The sequence below is a fragment of the Athalia rosae genome, chromosome 8, assembly GCF_917208135.1.
Source record: "Athalia rosae chromosome 8, iyAthRosa1.1, whole genome shotgun sequence".
Lineage (NCBI taxonomy): Eukaryota > Metazoa > Arthropoda > Insecta > Hymenoptera > Athaliidae > Athalia > Athalia rosae.
In genome coordinates, this window is record NC_064033.1 from 4,109,001 (window position 1) to 4,115,000 (window position 6,000).

Sequence of the window (6,000 nt, forward strand, 5' to 3'; positions counted from 1 at the left end):
CCGAAACGCTCGGCAGAGTGTGTCGGTGGTGTTGAGGATAGCGCGCCACCGATCTTTCTCAGTCTGGGACGAGCCGCGTTGCCGCGCAGTCGTGTCTCGCGCTAAGTTCGCTTTTATTGCGGCTTGCCTTACTTCCGCCTCTTCCTCCTTACTTCCTTCCGGTCTCTTCCTCCCTTCGGTTTGCTACGCTTCGCTTTTCTCGCCCCAACGGGCGCCCCGAACGCCCGGGCGATTGCCATTAGAAACTCGGAGTACATCCCAGTTTCCTTCGATCGTTTTCAGTCGTTTTTGAGTCTAATTTTCAACGATCGTTCCCCTACTCGCGTGTGTGCGCGTGTGTGTCTTTTTTTTTCTCTCGCAAATTCGACGCGTTCGTTCGTTGTTAAATTTGATTGAAAAAAAAAAAAAAAAAAAAACAAAAAACAAGAATCAAAATTACCGCACGTCGAACAGCACGTGGGATCAAAAAATGGGATTTTTCTGAGCTCAATAAAACGAGAAATCAAAATCGTATAAAATTGTGTACAGTGTGATTCGTGAAAAGGTTGTCTTTTACCAGTCCACCGATTTCGATTGAATATTTTCTCTCTACCGCCATTTCCGGATAAACTGAATTTTCAGTTGGGAGTGAAGTGCGACGACGACGACGACGACGAAGGAGAGTACCAAAGGATTAAAAATTACTAGAAAATTTCTATGTGAAAAACTGAAAAACTGAAAAAAAAAAAAAAAAACAATTTGAGAAAATCAAATTTTCTCGCACGAGCTACACGGAGGTTAAAGTTTGTGGAGGAAGAGTGCTTCGAATAAACTGTGCGTAAAAGACGCGATAAAACGGAGGAACGATAGAGAGAGAGAAAGAGTGAGAGAGAGAGAGACAGAGGAGGACTTAGACAATCGAACAGTTGCTCCGTTCATTCAAAGCGAGGAACGGAGCGAGCGAGCGAGCGAGCGAGCGGAGAGTAGAGTAGAGTAGTGTGGCGGAGTAGTGGTGCGGAGTGTGGAGTGAAGTGAGAGATGAGTGAGCGAGTGAGTGAAGCGGTGAGTAAGGAGGAGAAAAGAGGAGGAGGGAAACGAGCGCGTTAACCCTCCTAGCCTGGTGAACGTATAGCACTTCCGGTCTGAGGCAGGAAGCGCGAGCGCACACGTGTCCTGGTTTATGTTGTGCGTTCTTTTTCCTCCTTCTTCTTCTTCTTCTCCTCCTCCTCATTCTTCTTCCTACTATTTCTTCTTCCCCTGCCTCCACCCCCCCCCCTGCCCCCTTCCTCTAAGCCTCCGCCGTATACTTTTAACCCTAACAAGTTAGACGTCGTTTTTTTACTCTCCTACTTTTCCAACCGCTGTATGCACTTCGCTCCTTCCTCTTTCTCTCCCCCCCCCCTCACCTTCCCCCCCCCCCCTCCCTGTTTTCTTCTCTTTCTACGAGACTTCTCGTCGGACGTTCTCCCTCTATTTTTCTTCTCTCTCACTCACAAAACTGTACAACTTGAAAACTTTATATACACACAGAGCCGCAACCGCGACGACAACGTCAAACACACAACTGCCGTTTCAATCACCGATACCCCATTCGCTGTGCGTCGAATATAAATATCGAGGATCGCCCGGTAGAAAAAAAAAAAAAAACGAAAAGTTTCTCAATTTTTGAGAGTAGCGAAAAATGAGAAGTTGAACGAAAAAAAAAGAAAAAAGGAAATTCATCTCGTCGGGGGTGTGTGAATCTTAGGAGTAGTGGTGCGTTTACGTGATGAGATTCGGTAGAAGAAAAAATTCATCTCCCCCTTTGGCAAAATTTCGAAAAATCGTCGAACTTTTGAAAACACGTGAGAAGGAGATTCGTGAATACTGCAGAAGAAACAAAAAAATAAAAAAACTGTGCTCGCACACGAGACGATTAACGATGACGAGGTCTGACGAAGGTGCGGGTGGAGGTGATGAGAAAACGGGATACACCGCGACGACGTTCGTTATCGAAATTCATCGATCGTCGATCGGACGTCGTGATTCGATCGGATTTATCGATAATGCGGTAAACTGCAGCTTCGGAAATAATTACACCTCGATCACGACGATTACAAGGAGAAATGAAATGAGGGTACGTAAATTTCTTGTCACAAATATTTCGTTCGATCGTCGTACATGCAGCATCAGGATCAGGATCAGGATCAGGATTTCCCCCGATTAATCGTAAATCTGATGAACTATTATTCCGCCATAGATGACGATTATTCATTATTATTATTATTCCTACGGACGATTGATTATAATTTACCAACTTTGCAGTCCACTGACCGTTTTTCATTCTTTTGCCTTTTTTTTTTTTTTTTTTTTTTTTTTTTTTTTTTTAAACCCTACGATTCCAAATATCTCGCGACTTTTGCTTATACCTATATACGTATGATATCCACGGTTAGTGAAATAAGTAAACAAAGAAAGAAAGAAGTAGGGAAAGGACAAAAAGAAACTAAAAGAATTTTTTAACCGCTATCATGAATGGAATTTCGACGGTGCATTCATATTTTCACAGCGTGAGTCGCGCTTGTTATACCGTCCTCGTCGTCGTCGTCGTCGTCGTCGTACAAGTTTCGTTGATGTGTGGTATGCCTGTGTGTTTTTTCACCGACACGCGACACACGCGTAGAAATGTTTCTCGTCCGATATAAAAATCAAAAAATTGAACGACGACGATGACAACAATACACATGGATGATAGCAGCGGGTAAAGATGCGAGAGAAGAAATCGTCGTAATTTTTGAAGAAAATTCTACTCTCGGGGATAAAATTTGACGATGAATTTATTTATTCGTTTAATTTTTTTTTTTGATATTCTTCTCAAATCGCGATACGTACGTACATAGGTACCAGCTGTCTGGTATCAATAATATGTGTGTGAATGAGAAAAACTTACCGCGAAAGGGAATATGGGAAGGAAAAAAAAATCGTTCTCTTTTTTTCGAAAAATGTAGACTGATCGAGAGACCGGAAAAAAAAAAATATTTTTTGTAAAAATGAAGTGACGATTCGGTACATAACGTGTACACACGGGTATCACGCGGATTATTTCGAATTTATATATGTACACTACCTATACCGTGGTATATATATATTTGCGCGAAAGACGCGCGGTTGTTTGCGGTACTTTAGCACACACGTTACACACAGCGTATATTAACGGTATATCCTTCGTCCGATATATATATATATATATATATATATATATATATATATTATATTATTATATTATTTTTTCCCTTGATTATTTATTATTTTGTTTCTTTCTCAAATTTTTTCTTCCTCTCGTTTCCTTCTTTTTTTGTACTTTCTGTTTTTCGTGTCTTTTTTTCTTTCTCTTTTCTTTTTCCATTTTTATACGCGTTTTTTTTTTATTATTTTTTTTTTTTCTCTCTCCACGCCAAACGGGACTTGGGTTTTCAGGAATTTGAAAGCGCGCGACGGACGAACGAACGAACGAACCAACCGACCGACGAATATTATAATTATGACGATCCGAACGACGTTCACTCATTCATGGGGATATACACGCGTAAAACACCCGTATATACGAGGGCACCTACCGTATAGTACAGGGAATTTTCGTCGCTGAAATTTGGGAAATTATTTTTTTTCAATACGTTACACGCGTACGAGGGGTGTACGTAATCGGCGTTGACGATATTTAATTTCGATCAATGAAACTTTCGAGACTCGTCGTATACACTGTAGATTGTACATACGTGTGTCCATGTGGCACGGGTACGTAGCGCATGAACCGATGTTCGAGTTCGGAAAAAAAAAAAAAAAAAAAAAAAAAAACAATTTCTTCATTCGTCAGTGTTCAATTGGAAATTGGATTCGATAATTTTTCCCCAGTCACAGTGCAGCTTTTAAAAATTCCGAGTCTTCCTAATATCCTTCATAGATAGAATCTATGTACCTGTTTCTTTTTTTCGCACGAAATCATTCGAAATTTTCTCTCTCTCTCCTCTTTCCGTTTCGCCCTTTCCGCAGCGTGTGTGTATAACTGTAAAAGCCGAGAAATATAGGAAGTTTTTCGAGTTTGTACGGGTGTGTGTACGAAGTGCGGAGGGTCGTAAACCTTGAGGAGGAACGTAGTCGCCGTCGTGGCGAGAGGAAGGCCTCTCTCTCTCCCTCCCTCTTTTTCCCTCTCTCTCTCCCTCTTTTTCTCTCTCTATTTCTCTTTCTCTTTCGCGCTCTCGTCGCGTACACACAGACACACACGCGCACGCACAGACACACAGACACACAAACATTACTGTACGGCGAAGGAGAGACGGAGGAGGACCCCGCAAGACGTCAAGTTCATCGCCCCGTGTGGATGTGCAAACATAGAGAGAGAGAGAGGGAGGGAGGGAGGGAGTGAGGGAGAGAGAGGGAAATTAGAGAGAGAGAGAGAGAGCGAGAGAGCCGCCCGTGCGACCGAACATCACGGGACAGGGCATTACACTTAATACCCATGCGATATATCCCTCGCCCTTATTGCCCTACCCTTTCTCTCCATTCCATTCGAATTCCCATTCCAATTCCAATTTCATTCTCTCGTCGCGTATATATACATAGAACGCACGAACGTATGTATTTCGCCACACTAATGTGTACAGCGAATACGTATATATACGCGGTATATACGTATAATATGGTTATAGGTTTTAACAAGTGCATGAGGCACCGGTTGTAACCACGTCTGAAAATTTCTACACGTCATTAAGGAACCCTCGTATACGATTGCGCGCGAGGTTTGCGATATTTTGTACGACGAGGTTTTCCTTTCTTTGATTGTTCTCTTTATTATTCGATCGCAATTTTTGTACATGATTTACACACGTATGTCAATGGTGTTATATACCTTGTGAACCACAAGTACAGATATTTTATACAGTTTATGCCTTCGTCTACGCTAAGGTATACATATATATATGTATATTATTCGCGTATATATATATATATATATTTTATATATATACGGATATGTGTGTATAGTTGAGCGTTTCTTCCACGTCACTAGCAGTCTTTTACGACTTCCTGGTACGTAATTACGTGCGTATATCGAACGCGTCATCGTTCGCGACGTTAGGTAAATAGCCGATATCATTCGAAACTACGTATACGTATATACGTTTATAGATATTGTATAGAGAAAACACGCACCCGCAGCATATTCGCAATCACGATCGCATATATTTATACATATATATATATGTATATGTGCCACATGCATATTACGCGTACATGCGTGAATCGAAGCTAATAGAGACGATCTATATTTACCCCCCGGGCTAGACTGTCTTAACAATTTTCCTTCCAAAAGTTCGTCGAGATTTTTTTTTTCTCTCCGTTCTTCTCCTCCTCTCTCAGGGTCCGCTCGTGTTTCGTCTCGACTCTCCGGCACCGTATCCCCGTTTACCCCTTTAACTATTTTTTTCTTTTTCTGTTTTTTTTTTTTTTTCCATTTCGATCCGCATCCCCGTTACACAGTACATCGAATTTCTCCACGATCCGTATTCAACAAGCTTCAACGATATTCGACGTATACCTGATTGTTTTTTTTTTTTTTGTTTTTTTTTTTCCCCCGTTTCTTTTTTTAATTTTCGATTTGCAATTATATCGCTTTCGCGCATCCCCCGCACGGGGACGTATATTCTATATATTTTATATTATACACACACATACGACGACGATAGTCCGTAGCGGCGGGGATACGCGGTGGGGTCGAGGGGGGTCGGGGGGGGAGTCTCGAAATCTCGATAGCCGTCGACACGTCGGTGATTCTCGCGAGTCCCGGGTGCGCATATGGAAGGGCATACGGGGATATCGCTGTAGGTGTCTTTGGGGATTCTTTACGGGGCGGTTGCGAGGAGGGCTGGGTTCGTTGGCACTCGGTCGTTTTTTCTTCATTCTTCGAATCCTGCGCGAGAGAGGTCTTGCCCCAGCGGCACGCCGCCCCATCGTCGTGCCGCATCCTTCTGCATCCTTTATCCCCAC

The 6,000-nt window shown here is 42.5% G+C and overlaps 1 protein-coding gene across 7 annotated transcripts in view; it reads left to right on the forward strand.

The window, feature by feature from the left end:
• The window catches only part of LOC105684986 (serine/threonine-protein phosphatase 4 regulatory subunit 1-like), a 97,627-nt gene that overhangs the window by 69,211 nt on the left and 22,416 nt on the right, over window positions 1-6,000 (forward strand). Inside the window, exon 1 of one of the 7 annotated variants that reach the window (XM_048659340.1) lies at window positions 1,503-2,095. The exons of the other annotated variants lie outside the window; for them this stretch is intronic. The gene's annotated coding sequence lies outside the window, so the exon portion shown is untranslated. Of the gene's footprint in view, window positions 1-1,502; window positions 2,096-6,000 lie in introns of those variants that run through there. 7 annotated transcript variants of the gene reach the window in all.